This window comes from Falco cherrug, chromosome 1, assembly GCF_023634085.1.
Source record: "Falco cherrug isolate bFalChe1 chromosome 1, bFalChe1.pri, whole genome shotgun sequence".
Classification (NCBI taxonomy): domain Eukaryota; kingdom Metazoa; phylum Chordata; class Aves; order Falconiformes; family Falconidae; genus Falco; species Falco cherrug.
This window is the reverse complement of record NC_073697.1, coordinates 72,633,851-72,658,503: the sequence shown is the minus strand read 5'-3', so window position 1 is coordinate 72,658,503 and position 24,653 is coordinate 72,633,851. Positions and strand designations below refer to the sequence as shown.

At 38.9% G+C, this 24,653-nt stretch overlaps 1 long non-coding RNA gene across 1 annotated transcript in view; it reads right to left on the bottom strand.

Moving 5' to 3' along the window:
- Positions 1–18,103, bottom strand: part of LOC114017163 (uncharacterized) — a 54,358-nt gene extending 36,255 nt beyond the window's left edge. Inside the window, exon 1 of the long non-coding RNA XR_003562052.2 lies at positions 17,958–18,103. This is a non-coding gene — a long non-coding RNA (uncharacterized LOC114017163). The remainder of the gene's footprint in view (positions 1–17,957) is intronic.
- Positions 18,104–24,653: the final 6,550 nt, after the last annotated feature.

The following is a 24,653-nucleotide window of genomic DNA, read 5'->3' as shown; positions in this document are numbered from 1 at the left end:
TTATGAACAATTGAGAATATGATAGGAAAATTCAGATTCAAACACTGAATTTTCCCTTACCTGCTGTAAGGAAACAAAGAAAGTGGGACAAAAATTGTGAAATTGAGCACACAATACAAATTGAATTATCATGGCAGCCAATATTATCTACAACTATGACATTAGCGGATAGCTGTGCAGACTTGAATGACATAATGCGTTGGGAAAAAAAGACGACAGACGCATACAATTAGGAGATCTATAGCAGCCAAATTTTGTATGAAAACTCCCATCTCCCTCTACCACCTCTAATGCTGGCTGAAGAACTTCGGTTATTTTTATAGCTGGCCTAAAGTTGGTAAAAAAGCTTCACTCATTTTACTTCAATATTTTTAACCTCACAGCCTTTGGAATAGTTTTGGGGACTTACCCACTTATGAATCAGTACAATTAGGGTAAAGTCATTGTGTTATGTTGAAGCATAAAAATAAACTAGCATAAAAATGGGTGTGATAGAAAGGGTCTTAGAAAGCCATGAAGATACGTACAGTATGTAGTGTTCAAAAACAAATGAGAAAGGAGGCCGGGGACCTAAAACAATGCATACACTATATGCTTCAGCTCAGTTATTCCATCTTTGCATACTTGTTTCTTGACTGTATTAAGGTTTATTCTATGTCCTTATTTCTAAATAAAGGAATATTTAAATCAAATTAGTCTTCTGTTTCCCATTTCCCTCTGAAGTCCTGAACAACCTCAACACTTTGAAAGGAGAAGCCTTTCAAGAGCCACTCCGTGTACAGTAACAATTGTTAACATAAGTTGCGTTGATAATACAGATAAAGTCTTCTTTGTGCAGCCAGCACTGTTCTACATACAGTATAAAGGCAGCCATACCAGATCCTTAATTACATTCAGCGGCTTTTTCCTCAAAGGCCTTGAGAAACAACGGTATCTTATTTGTCAAGAGAGCTCAATAGTTAGCAAGTCAGATCCATAATTTTTTATGAGCTTGACATGTTGTTTCTGCTTTCACTGATTAATGAGATAGTGCCCTTTATAGTAGGTCACAAGTTGGATTCTGTGGAATAGGACGTTACAGGTTTACAGCTTTTGGGGGAAAAAAGAAAAAAAAAGCACAAAAGCAAGCAAGTACAAGGCACAATGGGCATTGACCAGCTCTTCCTTTGGGACTGTCACTACAGCACCAGGGAACAAATTATCATTTCTCAAAAATTACTGATATTCTGATCTACAAGGCAGACACATTCAAGTTATTTTCATCAGGGAGTGTTTATCCTCACTGACTCTTGCATGTAAGTCTAGTAAGGTCTTGGTACATGTCCCACCGTATGTAGTGTCTTCGGCAACCATAAAGTGTTTCCCAGCAGCATGCTAGCTTTAGGTGCTTTTTCATCACTTTGGAGGAAGGATCACTTCAACACGTTAGCAGTAGCATAACAAGATGGAGAACCTCTTGAAACCACTTCCATTACACAGCGTACCACAGCTACTGACAAGGCACATTACCTACATGATACCCCGATCTTTCACTGCAGCGATTGCACTTTTGTGAGCTGTTAAAGTAGGAATTGCTCTTTTCATCTGCCGTAGTCCAGCAATTCTATAGAAACATTTGTTCTTAATTAAATGATATGATGGTCAAATATGCTTTCTTTTTGATCACTGTTTGGGTGATTTATCCCATGTACAGTCCACCTAATAGACAAGTACTTTCAAAAGTAAACATATTAACCAGCTCTTGAAAAACCTATACAAATTATGATTCTAAATCTGCTTGCAGTACATTAATTACATGGCAGAATAAGCAAATATTGATGTGTAATTTAATCTTACAAACTGTCCACAAATGAATACATATGGCTTCAGACAGAGGGTTTCTGTATTTGGCCCTTGGTCTGTGACCAAGCGTTGTAGTTGGAGTCCAAACCAGTTTGCTTCACACAGGGCCCCAATTGTCACAGCACAAACAAAACTAGCAAGCTACATCAAGGCTTTACCTTGTTGGTCAGATGCTAATGTCTGTGCTTTTTCTCCTTCCTCCAGAGGCAAGGCCAGGCCACACCACTCCTCCTTCCTCCAACCACCTCTCCCACGCTCCTCAGGGCTATTTAACCACTTAGCAGGAAGGAGCTACAGCTGCACATCATCCATGTCAATCAACCCACTGCCTGCATTCCTCTACAACCAAGTGTAAAATACACTGCCCTGTAAGGCAGGGAAACATGAGTTTAAGAGTATGCTGCTTAATCATCTGAATTACAGAGCTGAAAAAAATACATCAATGGTAGTTTGTAATTAAAGGTGGCATCACTGAGGACAGAGCAGTGCTTTGGGGTAAAGTGATTTAAGAGGACACAAAAAAGGAAGAGGAAAAAAAGCAGACAGTAATGCCAAAAGCAGCCTCCTGACCAGTGCACTGGGTTTGCGCATCCTGACTGAACGTGTTTTTAGACAGGCTGGTTATGTTTGCAGTGGGCTTTAGGGCAGGACTTAATGGTACGGTGTTCAACATCACCCCACAAGCTGATCTGAACACAGAGCTCAGCAATGTTAACAAAATTAACCGCAATAAGTAACTGCAAAGAATGGCTGGAGGCAGAGGAACATCAGCCTCTTCCGTGGCAGGTATAAAATGCTGAAAATATCCTATTCCTGCCTAAGGGAAGCCAGTGCTTTAATGATACACCTGGCTCTGATGACCTTGAAATACATTTGTTCTTTCTGCATCTGAGCTCTTGCTGCTCTGCCACGCTGACCCCTGCATAGGTACAGTGACCCCACCCACACAGCTCCTGTGAAAGCTGTTTAGAAGTGCAGCTGCCAAAACCAAAAAAGTCTCTGCTTCAGAGATTACCCTGTAGCCCTTGTAGAGTCCAGGCTGGAGCATATACCCACACTGCTGCCCAAGGAGAACCAGCACCGGAGCAAGGGGGTATTCCCTGAAAAAAATCCCATGCTGGAGCAGGTTTATGCTGGACTGCTGTCCACGGAGGATCCACACCAGAGCAGGGGAACAGTGTGAGGGGGAAGGAGCAGCAAGTAGGAGTTATGAACTTACTGCAACTGCCCATTCCCCATCCCCCTGTGCTGTTGAGCAGGGGGAGGTAGAAGAGTGGGAATGAAGGAGTAGAGTTGAGCCTGGGAAAAAGCAGGAGGGGTAAGGTGGTGCTTTAATTTTGTCTTTGTTTCTCATTGTCCAAGTCTATTTTAATTAGCAACAAAATAAATTTATTTTCCCTAAGTCAAGCCTGTTTTGCCCATGATGGTAATTGGTGTCTTTATTTTGATCCGTGAGCTTTTTCATCATATTTTCTTACACTGCTTTACTGAGAAGGGGGAGTCACAGGGCAGCTGGCTGAGTGGCCGGCCGCTGGCCAAAGTTAACCCACCACACATGCATACTGTATCCAGGAAAGAACAAGGCTTAAGTCAGAGCCTAGGAATCTAGCTGATGCTACCAGCAGCTCCGAATGCACTAGGTTTGCTAAGTTTCTCAATAAAACTTAAGGTAGTTAAACAGTTGGGAGAGCAGTTCTGGCTGGGTTTTTGGTTAGAGATTACAGCAAAACTAGGTTGTACCTCCCTTTCACCTCCCAAGAAATAAAACTGTAAACTGAATTGAAACTTGTCTTATTTCCCAAAAGAAAAATGGCTTCTGGGGAATCCTATTTTTTGTTTTCATTAAACACATCCCTTGAACTGTAACACATAGGACAGGCATGTTCTTCTCCTGTCTGGTGAGGACACTTGTCTGATATTCACATAGGTGAACCACTCATATGTATGATGTGATTTGTTAGTTTATTGCAAGCTTAAACACAATTTACAACCCTCTGAAGTGCTGCCTTATCTGACTCCCAGTCGATAAATGGTACACAATGACTTTGGATGTTTACTTAGAATAATTTCACTTAAATACCTGTTAAACTATTGAGAAGGCCAAGACCACGGTGCATAAATCTTCCAGGAACAGAAAGTGCACATGCAAAACACTAAGAAGCAATGGAGCTACAGGAAATAAATTCACAATGTAATAATGAGAGATTATACAGTTGAGACCGGTATGATTGATGAGCTTTATCACAGAAAAATTGCAAAAGCGCTCTGATATCTTTTAGAAAAGGATTATGGGTATCGAAAGCTCAGAATTTATTATTCTGATAGATATCATAGGGGAGGTATTTCAAACATCTTTTAGCATAGTGACAAGAGCCTTCGTATCAGGACAGTATGCATTTCAAAGAGTCAATATGCATTTAGTTTCCTTTATTAGAAGAAAGTTGAATATACATAAATACAAAATATTGGAACAGTAGTACTGGATGTGAGCACAAATTAAATACACTCTCCCTTTTCATGTGCCACATTCAGGTGAGGACAAAAGTCCTTCTTTCAAACTCACTTTTATGTTCCTATACTACGAAGTTCCAGATCTAGGAATGATTTTCCATGGAACCCTTAGTGTCTGCAGGATGCACTATATAGGGTTGTCTTGCTAGATAATGCATTTTCTGTCAAGCGTACCAGGCCATAACAGGAATCACCTCTGTCATTTATGCCAGAAGGATGCTTTTCTCTACCAGACTCCTCTGCAAAGTAAAACTTTCCTGTGTCTGACCTCAGAGGTGTTGCATTCCCTCATTGCTGTGATTTCTGCTGGCACACACTGTTCCATAGTGCTGCTCACCTGTCCTGCTTTGGCAATTATGTGCATGTGCAAGGCCAAAGAGTCACCTTCCACGTACAAAGCTTTTCATCATTTCAGGATCTGTGGGTTCCTGAGCATGCGGAAGGGGCACAAGAAGTCAAAGCTGGCTGCACAGACCCTTGAATAAACCAGAAAGGCCTTAGGGCTCCTAGAGGCTGTTCAAGCAGCAGGAGCTGCCCACACTCTCCTCTTTGCACTGGTGCCCTCTAAAAGTCAGAGCACAGGATGCTGTACTTTCTGAAATGAAAAGTCTTGCAGCGTCACTCCCCACAACATGAGACACATGTTTCAAAATTGTTCTCTAATTACACCATGTCTGGCTCCTGCCTGGCTTCCTTACGCTTTGCAGACAAACAGGGGTTTACTTTGAAAAAGCATGCAAAAGGCATGCCTCATTAGAGGCTCAATTACGCAGCTTGCTCAAGGACTCGATGCCTCAGAGTGGGTACCCAGCTGCCTGCAGGACAACGCTCTGTGATACTATGTGCTAGTCAATGATGTTAGTCATTAAGCTCTGTACAAAGTGCATTTGTTGTAACTGAATACGAGCAAAAGTTCTGTGCTTCAAATTGGCAATTCTTTCACCTACAAACTGTAAACAGAGGCTGTACAAATTGTGAGCCGTGGATAAAGGCTTCCTGAAGTCCTTAGAAAAAAACAAACCCTTGTTCCAAAAATAACACAGTATGCAAAGCAGCTCTGGCTGAAACAAGGAGAGTAAAAACTGAGAAGCCAGGTTCCTGAGAATGTCAAGGCACCTTTCCCATCAGTTCTGAATTTGTGTATTTTACAGTGTTGAAATTCATTGTGAATAGCTGAATTTCCTTTTTTTTTTTTTTTTTTCTTCATTATTTATTTCTAACCATGCATGCTTGTAAGGGTTTCTGATCATCGGTTTACCCTGTCGGTTTTGTTTGAAGTTAATAAGGTATGTCATGTGGGAACCGTACCTATCCAATCTACTATGCTTCTTCAGCCCGTGAGATACAATACAATGGATTATTACCCATTGAAAGGGATCACCATGCAGTGACAGAGGAAATGACAAGGCAGCAGATATCAAGAATTTAAAGTAGGTAGATCTGAAGGGTGAAAGGTTGCACCTGGTCTCCAGTATTTTCAGACTGTTGTTCTAAAATGTGTGCAGCTTGTTCATAATTGGAAGCTTGAGATGTCAGTTTTGATTCTGGTTTGTTTTGATGATTACCAACTGTACCGAATATGTTTCTTAAATGGAAAACAAAAGAGAGTGATCATTAGTGGCTCATTCACTGGCCCTGGATGTCATTAAATAAAATTAGCATTTTCCAATCTGTAGAGCTACAACATTGACATCTCTGTTATTCTAGGTACAGTAAGAGATTCTCGGTAATGTATGATTTGCATAATACCTAATGAGTTTGTAGCAAACCCTTTTCTAGATCCACTCTACTGATAACATGCACCTTAGATGATACAACTGCATCATGCTACATTGCAAAACAGCATCAGTTCACTAACTGACAGTACCTTCCAGACATTTGAATCTTGTTATACAGGTTGTTTTGGTCCTCTGTAACGGAGTTATAAGCTAGAATTAAATAAAAATTGAGCTAAATTTTTGCCCCAGATCTGAATTAATGCTTTTCTTGCTTTTTTAACAATGTACTTTATGAATTTTCTGATACTATTATTCATTATTCTGTGATCTCTACATTATTTATTTAAGAATGATATAATAATATATTAATAATCTAGGCCCCTATTCTCCATGTATTTTTATCTAAAGTGAATCTAAACTGATCCCTAATGAACAGTGTTGTTATATTCACTGTATTAGGAAATGAAACTGCAACTTCTAAAAGAAACTGATGTTATGTGGTTCCTACATGCTACAGATGTTAACTGAGATCCAGCCTATGTTGTGGGGTTTTTTAGTTTTGGGGTTTTTTTTCCAGCATCTAGGACTTAGTGCAAGGTTAACTACCTTTAATTGGTAAAGCGACCTTACATTCTCTGACATTTTCTACACCTATTTTTTTTCCACACTTAGTTCAATGGAAATTAATTTGAAATAATAGAAGGTAAGGTATAGTTTTCCAGTTGCATCTGATTGTGACTTTTCTCTTTTTAAAGAAGGAAATATTAACTGCCTGACTCTATACATGAATCTCTAATCTTGACCAAATCAGAAGGACCAGATCTGCCATCACCTTTCTGGTATCTTTACTCCACTCCACAGCTGCATGGTCCCCTCCCCATGCAGTTTTGCAGGAAGGAAATACTCCCCTTCCCATCCTGTGCAGGGAAGCCCACAGAAGTTCTCATCGGCTGCGTTAGGCTGACAAACAGCACAAACATTAATTACCATCTACATCCATTTGTGTGCTAAATCTAGTTGCTTTCTGTCTTTGGAGAAAATTGCATACAAAATCAATAAGCTCAGGGAAAATGGCTATAAAAATACAATTCTTTAAGTGGAAGGAAAGTAAATTGCCCATGCTGCTCAGGTAGTTTTGGATTTGTTGCCTGGTTCCATATGAGAGATTTCCTTCCCAATAACTTAAGTCTCTGAAATTATTGTTAGTCACTGTAAGCTTAAAAGTCTGATGCATTAATCTTTATATACGTTCCCTTCTATTGCCTCTTGCTTTATTTATGGAAATCATTTTGCTGGGGTAATACCATAAGCTATACAACTTGTTTTCATGAGGAACTGAAGTTTTAAAAAATAACTCAAAATAAAACTAGACATGAAATATCATTTGAAAAGCACCACTTAACAATTACAAATATTTATTACTTGCAGTAAATATTGCCCCTCTTTCTATGTTGGTAAAGCTTTTTAATACTGTTACAAGCCACTATTTATACCTCTTCTTTATCATTCAGGAGTTTAAAACCTCTCAAGTGCCTCCTCCTTACTTAGAGGATTCACAGGCCACCTGTATCTTTTAACACATCACCCATCTAACTGATAGATTTACATCTCTGAAAATAAACTTAGACTACATATGAGAGCATTGCCCACAGCATAGATAAAAGCACTGGGTTTTGACAGAAAAATCTCAGTTTGTTTGTTGCAAAAGTAACTAAATCTCACCTGAATGGCAGCAAAATATAATATGAAAGGTCATTATTTACCTCCAGAATCTATCATTCTCAAACTGGTTTGATTCTCTAAGACTCACAGTGTGCTCCCAGCTCATTTACCAGGGAGCCAGACATTCAGCTTGGAAGAAAAGCATCAGAGAACTAAGTACTGTAGATGTCACAATGTTTACCAAGGCTGGTCCATGAGCTAAATAAGGAAGATTAGGAAATGTGTGCAAATATACTGAGCTTGATTTGCATCTGTATCTCTGGAGCTAGATATGCAAATAGCCATCTTTATGCACTAATATTGCACCTGCAGGTATAATCAGAAGCACTGTTTCAGGTATGTGATACCTTTGCCTTTCTATGAATGTGTTATTATAATATTTAAAAAAACCTCTAAAACCTGTGAAGAGCTTGATGCTGGGCTACTGCAGTGAAAGGGAGGGAGTTAAGAAATTGTGATTTAGTTATCATTTAGAAACCTTCCTCCCGACTTTTCTCATTGCCTGTCATCCTGTGAAGCACCTCCAAGCCTGTTATTCTGTTCCCATTCAAGTTGCTAGCAATCACATAAGGTAACTGTTGCTGTAACAGTGCAGTATGGACACCATTTGTATCTCTAAGTGGTGTTGTATGCAAATGATAGATGAAGTAAAAAATATATCAGGGTATTCTACAGATATTTCAGGACTGCAATACTCTAATAGTGAGAGAATATTTTGATCCATTAGATTTATAGATGCTGAAGGATTTGTGCACCTGCTTCACTTAAGCACACAGACACCACCAGCAGTAGTCCTTTACACTCATAGGCAGGACCATACGTAAATCCTCAAAAGACCTGTGGTATAAAAAAATATTCCCTTATCCCTCACCCCTGCCTATCTACACTAACTGGGCAGATGCTATTCCCAGAATCAGTTCACGAGACTGCTAATTAAAATACCATTCCTATTAGTGAAACACTGCAAAACTTGCATTATCTGATTTTGTTTTGATGATAATGCAAAAAAGTGAAAAAATAATAAAGCACATAAGTTGTTTTAAAAGTAACTCAAAGCTGATCCATACCCAGCATTTATGAATAGCCTTAATTCATATTTTTCATAAACAAGTTTAAGCTTTGCTGTGATTGATCAGAAACATTTTTCCCTGGCCCCAGCCCCTATCTAAGCATGCTCATTTCATTGTTAGATAGCAGCATCAGCATCCAAATTAACTCATTTACAAAACACCCGGTAAACAGCTCAGAATACTTTTAAACCTCTTTGAAAATTGGTTTATAATTTTAGTACCAATAAAATAATAAGTCTTTTTAGTCCTCAGTAATCTTGCTAAATATTTTACAATAGCTTGTTTATTCTTCAGTCAAAAGTTTATTGTCCTGTGTGTTACACAAGCCTACTAGCCCCAGTTCATGTCATAAAATGGTAGCTAAATACCAGATACATCCCCCAAAGGAAGATGTGGAAGGTCCGTTTTTGAAGGATTTGAGAACCAGTTAGATAAAGACCAGGCTGGGATGGCTAACAGGCTACCCTTGCAGGAGCTGAACAGCTGAACTCGGTATTGCTCCCTTGTTAGCCTGCAGACTGCTGATGGCCTGTGATCATTAGAAACTGTTTATAAAATAATAATAATAATAACAATAAAAAGGCATAACCAATCAGATAAATGATACCCACTTCCACAAGCAATAAAGACTTTAAATGGAGGAAAATGAAAGTAAGAACTGTATGCTCTCAGGCCAGTTAGCTTTCCAGATAAGCCTGTAGAAGCTCTCCAGAAGAAAGCATGGCAAGTCTGAGGTTAAACCAGCAGTTCCCATACCCCCACATGAAAAGTATGAGTATTAAGCATACCAGGCCAGCTGGTAAGAAGAAATATCTTTCAAAGACCAGTGATGGAATATACATCAGATTTGTAGGGGCAGAAGTTTGCATTTTAGTAAGTCAGAGAAAGAAAGAGTGCTAAATATTTCCCAATGCTTGTGACTGCTCACAGATGTTTACCTTGCCAGAGGTGAATTGTCATTTTCTAAGGTGAAGCATTTAAATGTAAAACTCCCAACAAGGAATTCAGTCCTGCAGCTGAGTTAATCCTGTCCTGTACCTTGTTTGCTACCCACCATGACTCCCCGCAAAACCTGGACATGCTCCCTGTCCTGTCCCAACACCTTTGCTACCTTTCTCTGTCCCAGTATCCAGCAGACCCTGTCTGCCACTTTGGTGTCCGGGGAAAGAAACCAGCCTTTTTCCTCCAAGTGTATCGTGCACCAGCCCAGGAAAGCACCAGCTTGCAAACTACCTAACAGTTGCTGAGGGTATGCATGTCTTCATCACATTTTACCATGATGCCATAAAAATACAAACAACAGAGGATTTGTTGTTTAAGATTATTTGCTGAATATTTGTTTTGTTCATTATTCAGTATTGCCTGCTATCAAGTTTTGAACAATTTTGTTTTGGTTTGTTCAGCTTCTTGCATGATAGGGCTCTGTTATATGATGAGGATCAATTCCTACGTGCTACAGTCACGTAAATGGTAATTAATGACTTGAACAGTTTGTGCTCATCTTTGCAGTGCATTTGGGCTATACAAACATTTTTACAAATGCTGGCAGCTGGCAAAATACTGGTAAATAATGAATAATACAACTTATTTAATAACAGAAAACCAAATGCATTGGGTTTATTACAAATCAGCTGTTGGCACTTGCAGAAAGCAGTATCTTTCTCCATATTGCTAATTACTTCAAAACATCAAAGGCTTTGAGCACTCTAAATTTCATAGCTTAATTACTCAATGAAGAGAGATTTGCATTTCAGGTAGACAGAGCCACTGGAATTAGACTGCTGTTGTCACCTTATTTTTGACACCTAATTACAAATAAGTACTTTAGGTCAAATGACTGGTTGCATCCAAGATCTGCTGACACAGCAGAAGGGCAGTAAAATAAGGGCAAAGTCAGCTTAAAGCCACCTTGGAGAGCTCCCACATTTTACCATAATTTAGAGTTTTAGATATGCCTGCAATAATCTTCAGGAAGCAATTATTCTAAGCAAAGATTTTTGGCATTTCAGCAGCACCCAAGCCACTACATCTTCTCACCATGCACTTCTCCACTCTCAATTAAAGCTTGTCCCACTGCCAAACTGCCCTGCACAGCTGCAGGCATGTATGAGAGCTTTGCAAGTGCAGGGCCTTGCTTGATAACAAGGAAACAAGTATGGTGCAAGAAATGTGGTTCTGGGGCATTTCAATCAGGAAATCACAGTACAACAGCGAGCTGGGTTAAGGTATCTATCCCACTTATGTTTTCTGGTTTTAACATGGGGAACTGGCAGAGTCTCCCAGTTGGGGGGGGGGGCAAGGGGGGAAGGTGCTTCCAAAGGCAACTTGCAGCCACATTGCATTTGACAATTGAGCCACCCACCTATTGTGTTTAGAGGCACTGCCTTTTAAGGATTAGCTACAATTTAATTTGCATGCTGCAAATTGACAGCCAGCATCCACAGCATGCAAAGTTGCTTCATCTTCCTCTTTAGATGGCAATAACTAGACCCAGTGGTTAAGCAATGGAAGTTCATTCAAAAACAACATCTGTTGGCACTTTAGACTTCAAATCACACTGCTGCGTTTGCTTTTCATCAACACTTTATTTGTGAAGAGCAGTGGCATTTTGCATAATATTTAAGAATTTGCTTATGTAAAACACAGAAGAATTACTTGTAAGATTTTGAAGAAAATCCTCATATCAAGTCACATTCTCTACATTCTCATCTAGATTCAGAATTTGTACATCCAATATTCTTCCTCTCCTTGTCTCTTTCTGAACTTTTGTTAGGCAACATGTGCTGCTTTGCACATGAAAAGCATTATTTCTGCAAAACTGGCCTTCTTCAGTTCTTTTGGTTTGTGGTGATCTGTAGTACACTGGTTTCATTGACTGCTACTACAGGGCACTACAGCATTGATAAAATCATCTGTGTTCCCCTGATAATTAGATTCTACAGATTCTGCTTGCTGACTAAAAGGCAACTTTTGAGAGTATCACTGAATAACTCCCTCACAAATCTTTATGGCCCAAACATCACAGACTGATATAGTGGCAGTGAGTTCAAAGGAGCTGTGAAAATTATATCAGCCATGGGTCAGGAGAGCAACTTATTTTTTTCACCAAGGATACTGAGATTAGAGCAGTGGAGATCCCCAAAGTATGGAGGTGATGTAGGTTCAGAAGAAATTTATACCTGTAACCTGCAGTGGTGATCAGCGTGATCCCCCATGCAGCTTTGATCATGATCTTTGGAGTCCTTCTGAAGGGAAATGCTGAAGTAAGGAAGGACAAAACTATAAAAGAAGAAAATAAATTCTGAATTATAACCATTTTTAAAAGTTCTTCAGGCTTCAACCAAGATTTCCAAAGGTGACCAGTGAATTTATGTGACTCATTGGCAACACAGCAAAAGGCCCTTCAGTAAAGTGCTGAACCACCTAGAATATTCAATATATTACTGTACAGTCTTGGCAAGCTAGACTGTTCTTTGCATAAAGGTGAAAAACTTAAAAATGTTGATTTAATTTGTTATACACTCTTCTATTTCCAGTTGAGATGTTTTGTTTGTTTGTTTTAGGAGGTGATGACAGGCTAAAGAGAAGGTGGGCGATGTGGAGCTTCCTTTGTTCACAGCTGTGGGGACATTCCAGCTGCCCGTAGGACTATGACATGGTACAGACTGGGGTTATGTGTGTTCTCTTATCCTTAGGTCAATGTCCTTGTACAAAGCTGCAACACTCTCTGGCTGAGTGTTGGAGGAGGGTGAGGACAGGAGCATGCCGTGATCTGGTCACATCCCTGTCTAGAGCTAAGGCTGTCAAAACCAGGAGAAACAAGGACCAGCAGACACCCTCCATCACCATGAGCAGCCCTTGCCTCCCTGCACAAGACCCTCCCAGCCTCAGGCCAAGGCTGTCCATGTCATGTCTTCCTGACAGCCAGAGGACATCTGTCCTAAACATCACCATGGCTAGTGCCAGAAACTGGTGGCAGCTCTCTGTAACAAGGCCAAGACACCGCCAGGGCTGTCAGTGCTGTATCAGTGTGACATGGCTACTGTCTTCTGCCACTCAAGTGAGAGGAAACAAATAAAAGAGAAAAAAAAAAGGGGGGGGGGGGGGGTAAGAAAACATTTTTAGAAATAGAAAAAGGGAAACTGCTAATGCTGAGCTGTGAAGTCAAGTAGCTGGAGAAAAAATTAAGGAAAAGCAGCTCAGTAATTTAAAAGGGAACTGAAAGTAACAAGTCCTACCCACTGCCCAATTTTAAAGGTTGGTGTGGTACTTCCTGCTGAGATTTGTGGGTTTGAAGGCTAAATTCTAGAAGAAAAATGAAGGTAATATTTCACATCTTTGGAATGAAAGGCAAACTCTGCATCCTTAAGTGGCTGACAGTGCTGAGGATGTTTCAGCGTGGACTGCCAGACTCACATCTGTCTTTCCCTGAAATGGACCAAAAGACATTGCAAGGGATGGTCTCATGCTACACACTTCTGTTTGTCACTAGAACAAAACACATAAATGAGCTTCCATCTACTTGGTTCACTGTAGACTACTACATCCTCTTGAACTGACAGGACCGGGGCAATAGGCACAAACTGAAACACAGGATGTTTGGAGGCTGTGGAGTCTCAATCTTTGGAGATATTCAAAAGCTGCCTGGACATGGTCCCGGGCAACCAGGTCTAGGTGGCCCTGCTTGAGCAGAATTGTGGGACCAGATGACTCCCAGAGGTCTCTTCTAGCTTCAACCATTCTGTGATTCCTGAAAAAAAGCCTAAACAAACAAAAAAATGTGTCTTTTGCTCTGCATACCTGTGCTTAGAGCGATCTACAGAGTGCAAGTATTTTCTTCATTATATTTTTTTTATATTGGGGAGAAAGGGTGTGGCTTTGGGGTATTAGGAATTTTTTAGTTTTCTTTCTGGGATCACATCATCAAGAACTGGCTAATAAGAACTATAGAAAACAACCCTCCCCTCAGAGAATTATGCAAGTTTCATTAAATTACCCTTTCTTTTTTAAAATCTTGGGTCAAACTCTGCCTTGCTTAGAAGAATTCAGAGCAAGAACTGGTTAGATAAACTGCTGTGACACCTTTCCTCTTCCTAAGTGAAGAAAATAAAAAGTATATGTATTTAAAAAAATAATAATCAAGATTGCAGTTCACAGGAAAAACAAAATGGTATTTACATAGTTGAATGATGACGTGTTTGCAGAGTAAACACAGCCCGAGAAGGGTCCATGGGCATACAAAAAAACCCCCAAACCAAACCAAAACACAAAAGAGTGGCTTATCATGTCCTTTTCTTCATACTGTCCCACACTGTCTTCTCAGAGGAAGACCTCAGCATAGAAACTGGTGCTTAATTAGGTTTAACTTTTACTTTGCTCTTGTAGTTCACCTTTAAAAGTTGAAAGCCATTGCTTTTCATCAGGTATGCCAGAAGGTGCTGGAAGTGACACTCTGCAGTTTGTTGCAGATCCTTCCTTGGAGTCAGCACTTGTGCAGCTATCTCTCCACTCCCGTGTCCCTGGGGATTTCTCAAGGACAGGTGGCCTATTTTTCTCGTTACAGTGTCCATATCCATCCTAATTAGTTTGAACCAGGCTGTATGGATTAACAAGATCCCCTCAATAAGAGGCTTTGCGGCAAGGGTGACCTCCTACCCTCCCAAGTTGCATGAGTGTGAGCTCAGTTGCAGATATCTGGAGCAGCGTACGTGGTAGACCTGCATTCAGAAATGGAACAGGAGACCACTGTAATATTTTCCCTTTAATCCCCAGAAACCAGACACTGAATTTTTCCCTTACACAATTTTATACCGGTATAAATGCCACCAAAGTTGACAAAAAAAAAAAAAACCAACAACCAACAACCAATTCCAATATCTACAGGAGAAAACAGGGTCCTGAATGTACCCTGTCTGAACTTCAAGGTTGTGATGGGCCACTTGCAGTACTCAGATTATCCAGTCTTCTCATTTCTCTTTCTAGGTTATCACATTTAATATGGTGCTATTAATCATATAAATAACTTCACTTTTTTCTGTTGTAATCGCTGATTTCAGCCTATCATCTGGAATTTTTGACTGCTTTTATTGAGGATTATGCTGCTGTGGCAGAAACTAGATTTTGTTTTAATAGGATACCAAAACATGAATGCAGACAAATTGGAAGCTGTAGGTCTGCAAAGATTTCCAGAGACAACGCTTTGGGAAACTTGATAGAGCTGCATGTGAAGTAGTGTTGTTGGAAGCTGATAAGGACTAAATGTGAAGACAAAGAGCACAAAGTAGAATTGTTAAACTGAACATATGCACAGTTCACAAAAAAAAGGTGAGGTTTGAAAGGACATGAAAACCACGGCCTTGAAGTGAGTTCACACTTTTGTATTCCACCATGATTTCTACTTAGCGCTAAGATTAACAGGGTTTTACCTTGGCTGTTTTAGAAGTTTCCCATAACAAAAAATGCTGAGTTCTCACTCTGCAGTTGATTTTACTATCCTGCCTACTCTGCAGAATAAATCTCCTGAGGGCAGATTTTGCTTCCCATTACCAGTCAGAGTAACTCCAGGCTTCAGCAGAATGTTCCTGGATTGACACCAGTGCCAGTCAGGTCATGGTATCATGCCTGAAGGTCACTGTCTTTAGGAAATGTTCTTCTGTTTGTAGCAATTTCTATTTTGAATTGCTGTTCAGTTTTACCAATTACTAAAAAAAAAATAATTAAAAAAAAATAATCTTTCTCCTTCCCTTTATTGTTCTTGAAGCTTCTGCTCCTTATTCTGCCACCATTATTAAGCAAGTCCTCCTTGTGCTTTTCAGTATCTGCCACCATTATTAAGCAAGTCCTCCTTGTGCTTTTTAGTAAAGTATTTATATTACAGAGGTATACCTTTACCTACTCTTTACCTACTGTTGATTAAATAATGCTTGAGTCAAAGCCTCCTGAAGACAACAAAGCTCTCTCTTTGACAAAGTATATAAAAAATTATATACGACCCAGCACTCTTCTTTTACCCCCACCACAGTGGTCTGTAGCCACATCTGTCTGTTATTCCAGACATAACTGCATGTTGGTTCATCTGCATTTTAGCTGTCCTCTCCTGAATCTCATCTAACCTGTTAACTTCAGTTTTGTGATGAGAAGTCCCAAACTGCACACATTTCTGACTGTGCTCTTACCAAGACTGCCAAAAAGCTGTTACTTGGAAAGAAGAAAAAGTTATTTCAGTCGCTCATTCTTATCCTCAGCTGACCAGACTTAGCTGCACTAGGGAGCTTTACTTGAGTAGAAGGTTTAGCCAAATATGGAAACTCATATACCATATTACATCTGTATCATTGATATTACTCCCTAATACACTAAGGATGGCAAAGTTAGAGAAACGAGATTTCTTTATAAGACAACTCTTTTTTTTTTTATATCTATCTTTATGTTATTTTTGCAACATAGAGTCTTTTAACCCTTTCACTCAGTATGCCTCCCACTACATACACCACACTGCCATCATCCACTAGTATTTCTTCTAAACCAACAAAGTTGAAGCGATGAGTGACACAGGTAATTCAATTCTTATATATTAATTCTCTTTAAGCAGCCTAAACCAGCCAGTCACCCATGGTTACATTTAACTGATGCTGCATTCCATCCTTGCAACCTCTCTCCTGGTTGTTGCTACACCAACATGTTAACTTGAAGGTGATCAGGCTGTATTTGTCCTATTTCACAGCACCAGCATTAAGAAAGCAGGAAACTGGGCTTCAAGTTTCATCTTGCACTCAGCCCAGTCTGTCCCATTCTGTCTCCGTGAGCCTGTGGATAGCCCACTGAGGGCTTTGGCACGAGTGCCTGACAGCATGAGAACACTGCAATAACTCTGACCACTTCTCAAAAGCTATGTCCTGGCAGCCTCTTACATGCTGTAAGAGGTTTTTACATATTGTAACTTAGGTGTTGCAACAGTTTCCAGGAGGTTTGCAGGTTACCTCTGTTGTGATAGGCTGCCACTGCATGTCACCATCAAGATAAGATAACAAAGAAAAGCTGTACGAAAGCCTCTGAAATTCTGGTGAAAATGGGCCATGTTATCCCTGAGGTAAAAGCCACCCTGGAAGTAATAACCCTGGATTTCACCTTAAGGAAATGGAAAGAAAAAAAAAATCATAACACTGCCTTTCATTCCCATTGCTGGATTTTGGATTTTATTTTAGTTTAAATGTACATCTATAATTTGTAGTCTAAGTATTAACTACCATATTGTATATATACTTATTTATGCTGCAGTATAATACAGAGCTGTTGTCTGACACAGCTGAATGAAATCAAATACACCATAAATTTAAGATGCCTGTATTTACTGTGATAGTTAAGATGTTTGCATTATGCGGAAGAAATAACAGAAATCATAAACTGTGTATTAAAAGCCATGATACTTTTAACCATGGAAGGTGTTTGATCCATAAAAGAATAAAACTCTGCTATTTAAACTTGAAAGTCCAAATGCTCTTTTTTCTTAAAAATCTAGTATTGGTTTCAGTGTCTATTTGCTCTAACAACTCTTTGACTAGAGATTTCCTTGGGTATTTCAAAAAGTAAAGAATATAAACACAAGTACTTCAAAGGCTGAAAAACAAGTCCCCCCACTTATTTTGTGCTGAATGTCATACCCACATATTTTTTTCCAATTATTGTGGAAAAGGTTTCAAATATGCATCCAACAATTATGAGATACATACATTACGCAATGCAAACTATTCCTTCCTATCACAGACTTAATGCTAAATTAATATCAGGGGAAAAAAAAGAAAACAAAATCAAAAATAAAACTAAACAAACAAAAGTGCAACCACAAGAAAACTAACTAGTCCTGAAGTTGGGTATAATAGCTTGTGTTAAAAGATTTTTGAGAAGATGCTGCACTCAGAAGAATTCCTAATCACCACAAATGTAACTCTAAAATTAAGGTTAATTTCAATCTATGGAGTATCAAAGAAGAAAGACAAGCCAATGGCCCTGTAAACAGCCACTCTTTTCAAGTCATGTGAAATCCAGGAAACATTTATATTCCTGAAACTATGGGGTTGTTCAAGCTAAAACTGACCTTCCAGATATCCAGGCAACCATAACAAAACATGAGAAAATGGGTTCACCTCTTCTAATACCAGGCTTTGCTGCAAATTCAAGGGTCTGCACAACCCAATATGGCTTTGTTCTCTTGAACTTTTTGGTTTCCTCCATATAAGTCACCCCTAGTCTTGACTCTGAAGACCCAGGAAAAACCCCCAGTGCTCTAGCTTCTAAGCTGCTTATGCCTACCAGTGCTAATTATAAGTATAACCTTAAACTCTGACCTGAATTGGAGACCAAGACCCTTAAGAGGCAGAAATCACATGGAGGATCTTGTTCTCCCTGTTCAATGAAATAAATTAAATATTAAACTTAGAAGCTATTGTGTATTTCTCACCTGAAAGCCTAACTCTCACTCACTCCTAAAATTGCACAGTATCCAAGGTAACACTCCAGACTCCAATGAGAGAGACATGCCTCCCAGTAGAAGCCTTTCTTCTATCACATTTCCAGAAATCAGCCTTAATAACACCAAACATTTTCAGCTTTACTGGTGTATTCATTACAAGAATTAAACAAGACCAGCATCCTAACCACAGTTCAAGGGGCTGATGCAGGCTTATAAGAAGTAGTGAACAGTGAAGCCATGGGAAGAAGCGTCTCTTTTTTGTTAATTAGATGAAAATGAAAGGTGCAGAACAACTTGGTTCATTTCCAGGTCTCTGTGGGCTTGATTGGAAAGCCACCCACTCCAGTGATTTCCTGCTGTAACTGCACAAAAAAGAGTTTCCTCCTTATTCATTTACATCTCTTTCTTGTCCCACTTTTTTTCAGTGAGATGATTTAGCACCAGTGTCCACTGAACAAAAAAAAAGGCCTGATTAATGTGCAGCAGTTGACATTATAGCATATACATTCATGTTAGTGATGGAAGAGCCTCACATAATTGGATCAGAAATTGGATAAAATAATGAAAAATTTAATGCAGCCTTTGTCTTTATATGTTACAGTGGGATGGCTGGGAGGTCAGTGAGTGGGAAACAACTAGGGGTGTTTTATATTCTTTTCTAGTAAAAATTTGTTTAACACAGGCCCATGATTAAAAAGAATGTAGTATCCCACTGCGACACAGAGGTACAAGAGAGGGAATAATAAATTGGTGGCATTGACAAGGTGTCATTTGTTATCTGCTTTAAAATGTCAGGTCATGTCATTGCACTGAAATATTTTCTCTCTTGATGAATGCCTTACAAAGCAAGTTCAATGTTTGGCACTTTTCGATTTCAATAAAAGAAAACAGCTTTTAATCTGGAAAGCACAGTAACCAACAGGAAAATAAGGTCAATTCAAGGCTCTTATTTGAACACTTACAAACCTCTCGAAAAAACCTATTCTAAGTGGCCTAGTTCATTGTGGAGCCCTGCTCTTCCTCACAGAGTCCTGTCTAGCTCTCTGTATTTTTCTCACCTTTTTTGTTTGTTTGTTTTGTTATAAATTAAGTATGTTTCTGTGATTTCAGTAGCAAAAAGTAAAAAAGAAAGAATTGTTAATTTCTGTAGAACTGGAATGCTGTGCTAAATATATCAACTTTTCCATCATGGAAACTACTAAAGGAATATTTCCCAGGCTGACATTAATTACATGCTGGAAATACATGTAGGGAATTAAATTATGAACTTATATCCATGATAAAATCCATTAAATAAACCAGACATAGGAGAAGAGAGTGGTTATTATGTTTGTATTTTTTGTATTAGCGAAGAATAAACAGAGATGAGTGAAATCCTCATTGCAAAAGCCTTTTTTTCCCATAAATCTATCAGAAACATGGAAACTGGAAAAGTGGGGGAACAAGACAGGTAATAACAGAATGCAATGCAATTTCAAATTAAGTCACAAATTTCACCCACAGGATGCATTTGCAAAAAATAAGACAAAAACAATTAGTCAAGGGTTATGGAAAAACCTGAAGCTTGCTCACAAACACACTTCCTAATGAACCTGAGTGTTAGTTACTTCTTGAACCTACTCCCCAAGGAGTACTTTATGTTATTGTTTGGGAAAGACACTGTGAATAAAAGCAATATGACAGAGCTGAGAGTCAGCAGCAGCAGATTAAAACCTAATTCGAAGCACTGTGGCTCCTGACTTGCCTAGTCTTTGATACACAAAATAGCTAAGGCTAGGATGGGAAAAAGAGGGAATGCACAATACGTACTTACAGGCAGATTTGGAGCAGTGGATGAGTCTTTGCTGGGGCTGTTGGAGGGGCTGGCTATTGCCAGAGAAGTACTAACTGAGTAAGCGTCTAGAAAAGGCTGTTGCGTCTATGTGCAACTCTGCCTTTTGCAGTGTTTTTCTCTCCTCCATTCATTTGCACAGCGCTCAAGTTCAGGGCAGCATTGTTGTACAAAGCTTTAAACCTGCCTTCACAGACTCAGCAGCAATGTTTGCACTGGTATAAATGTTTCCCAGAAACAAAGGACTAGGAATTTCCCTGGCTTGGCAAAACAGTAACAAAGTGAAAAAATGAAGGGTAAAAGGGTTTTACACATTCCTTCCCCCACTCAGTTGTTACTGGATCCTGCTGCTCTAAGGTTTTTTTGAGGTTTTTTTTTCCTCCATCAGTGAGATATATTCAGCTCATCAGTCCTTAAGTAGATCCTAAATCCAACTTCTTCCAAATGAAGCTATGTAATATCTCTAGCACCCTTTAACTCCACCAGTTGTTGTATATTTATCTAGAGGAAAATTTGGAAATACAGCAAGTAGTATGATAGGAATGAAAATCCTAGGTCCGTGACTGGGCTTTATTCTGCTTCCTCTATATATCCGTAGAAACACAGAATAGCTCCACTAAAATCAGCCGCTTGTTTGTTTTTTTTTCCCTGTCATCCTAATGAAGATCAGATCCTGGTCCAGCAACCCTCTGTTTCTTCAGTTCAACTGCATCTAAGCATCAGTAATTTTCACAGTCTCTCCTTACCACAACTCCTCTGGATTTATCCCCAGAATTTCAGAAGGAAAACATAGTGGTGGGAGGGGTGGGGAGGAAAAAACAATTTTTAAGAAAAAGGATGAAATTACATACCAAAAAACAAAACAAAACAGGTGTGCATGAAAAAATAATAATAAACCTATTTGTCCCAGCTTCCTGGGAAATAACTGCTTGCAATGTTACTGACTAGTTTGTGCGACATAACACCGTAGGGTCTAATTTATGACCAGCACCTCACAGAGCACACAGCAAGTTCTCTTACATTTTTCATATTTCTGTAGTCCAGCTAGAATTTTTTTACATCACCTTGAGCTGAATGCCTTGAAGACACTAGAAAAAGCAAGCACCTTGATTTATGTGGCAATGTTTCACTTCAGCTATTATGATACAATTGTTTAGACTAGTAGAGTAATAAATGGCCCAATTGTTCGCAAAGGACTAGGGATTGTCAGGCAGGGGGGATTACTGCTGTAATCTGTGGTTTAGTAGCTAGCATTTTGATTTGATACCTGATACAGATTCATAATTACAGTTTAATTTGTGTGAGAGCTTGCAAGAGAGCGAAAAAATATGCATGCATTGTACAGACCATGGGGAGAGAAGTATATTTTCTTTGCATATGGACTGGTTCCAGTGAGGGATTTGGGAAGTTTCCAGGGAGGTGGCACAGTAAAGAAGCTCAAGACTGAAAAAAAACCCCTGATTTCTAGAGTTAATAATTTATTACAGTGCATGCAAGATCATCTAAACTATGTGCACAGAAGGCAGGCAGTTACCTTGATCTAGTTACTAGGAAATACTAACCCTGCAGGTGCTCAAGAAATCTCACCTCTCCAGAGTGTTGGTACCTGCCTTAAGGAAGAGAAATGCCTTCATTCCCTTTAGGATACCGATCTGTGAATCCATTCCTAAGAGTTTTAACCTTACTCCTTGAACAAACCTACTCTGTTCACTCCTTTTTTATACTCCTGGAGGAAAAGGAGTTGCTTCTATCACTCAGTTTTATTGTAATAATCTAGAAATTGAAGCTACATCATCCTTTTTTTTTTTTTCTTTTTTTTCTTTTTTTTTTAATATGTTGTGATATTTATATAAGACTTCTGCCGTTTAAGTGAAGGGATGCTAATACTAAAACCAAATACTTTACCAAAGAATATATTTCAGCAGCCTTAATCCCACTTACTGAAACAAATGACAGTTTTACCAGGAGCAGTGCTAGCAAGATCTTACCATTCTTAAATGCAGTGCACCAGCAAACATCTTTTACACCAAGTAAACAAATGGTAGGATTGTTTATTTTATATTTCAGTCTGGGAATAGTTTACATTATTATTATTGAAAAAGTGAAAGTCACAAAAAAGCAGATGACCTGTCCCCATTTTAGCAGCTGGAAGTATTTGGCATCTATCACCTGCAAGGAAGCTGTGACAGAGGGTGCTACCGCCATAGATGTGCATGTTCCACGACTTCCAAACCCCACAGAGACACACACTCAGACTAGCATTGCTAACAGCTTGTTCAGCATTAGAGATGGTAAGCTACTGCTTCTCCACTACTGTGATCATCTGTTGCGTGCCCAACTCTTTACTTAATAGTTCACTTATGAATTAGAGATCATGCAAACTTTCCTGCAGTAATTTCTGATAGATAAATCATAAAAACTAAAACAATTGCAATTTACTTATGTGCAGCTATAGCACTGGACATTATTACCTCCTTCTAGATTTATTAGGAGACAAATAACAGCAATGCCAGGCTGCAAACTGAATTGTGCAGGCTTCACAGCATACATGACTTATCCCTTTCCCCATCACTGACCAGATTATGTCCTAGGGTGTGTTCTCAGTGATTCTTTAAGTTCTCCAGACGATACGATTGATTTAACAAAGGGTCTTGGTTATCATTTTAATCATAATGGTGACATACGCATTTATTTATTTATTTATTTATTTAAGTTTTAAAAACTTCCTAGGACTGAGAATTAAACAGTGGTCTATTCATCTGGTGGATGTCACCTGCCTGCTTCTATCATTTGCTCAAAATGTTATTCTTTAAAAGAATAAGAATGCAAACAAATAGCTGTGAATATTGGCAAATAGGAATAAAAAGTTCTAAAAAGAACTGTTGAACAAATGGCCATAATTACAAAGGATAGAATTTGGTTTTTTTAAGACGAAACACATGTTTGATATGGATTTCAATTAAATGGTTTGTTCAGTTTAAACCCAAGTATTAAGCTTCAAATTTGGGTTCTTAACACTATTGAAGTTACAGTTAGGTAGTCAAAAAGTGATTTTGAAACATCTTAGCCATTTCATTATAAAATGGCCAAAATTATGCACTTTGCCTTTCCTAAATTTTGGCTTTCTGCAAAATTTATTTGCAAAACTAGGTGAAATTCCACCCCCCACACTCCCCCACCCCCTCAAATTCTAGTACCCTGGAATCCTAACAGTTAACATATAAAACTGTCCCTGATGATTGGTTGCAAATATTTTTTTCAGCTTTTATATACTTCTAATTATAAGGTATTTCAAATACTTCTGAAAAACTGGGATAAAAACCTGGATTTAGAAACAAATACATCTAGCTCCATAACCTTACTAGCATAGCTCCCAAAAGCAACAAAAATGTAATAATTGAACAAACCTGGGATATCTGTTTTCTCCAACTTCAACAGTCAAAATTCTGGGAAAATTTTACCTGAATATGCTATTAGAAACTGGCTGTAAAATAGCAATGCTACCAGGTGAAAGTAAACAAACTTTTCTTTTCTCTCGTAAATAATTTCCATACCTTTCCTCTCAATCTAGAATTCACATATTCACATTCACAAATAGCATATCTTCTGGTCATTAAAACACACACAGTCTTTTAAAAGAAGACACCAAACCTTTGCAGATAAAAAGCATATCCACACCATTCCAAGTGTTTTAAGAAGCCTTTTTGTACATATAATTATTCATGTTGATTTAAAAGCACCAAGCTATAACACACACAAGAGAGAAGTGGTGTAACACACTTCTAGCATCATACTTGACGGTTTCATTCCTGAAGTATACAAAAGGTACATTAGCTGCATTGACAATGCTGAAATGTGCTCTTATTTTGTAGTACCATCTCTTGATCAAACAAATTCTCTTAAAGCACAGCATTTTTAATCCAGATACTGAAATTGAGGCAGATAATAATTTGCATGTTTTCTTATTATTAATGGCTGCGCACTGTATATGAACATACCAACGCTGCCATTTCCATGTTTGTGTCTATTTCAAATAGATAACTTGTATTTGGGGGTTTGGTGGATCTCTCTCCCATTTCCCCTCCTGACAGACCTCACCACAGAGGAGGTGGCAGGGAGGTGCCTCCTCTTAACCAAACTGGGGCATGGTAGTGACACAGGAGCATTCAAGGGAGCACTCATGGGTGAAGGAAGGCAGCTGTCAGGGAGCAAAACTCAGCATATTGGGAATGTGAGGTCCCAAAAGAGAAGAGAGAGTATGCCAGAATTAAGTGTCATAAAAAGAGGTCAAAAAAAGTCTCCTTTTATTGGATCCAGAACAAATACCAAAAGATAGTGACAAATATTCACGTCTAACTTGGTATATTGGTTTTGGCTGTGATAGACTTAATATTCTTCACAGTAGCTACTACAGGCCTATGTTTTGGATTTGTGCTGAAAACAGTGTTGATAACACAGGATTGTTTTACTTATTGCTCATCTGGGCTTAC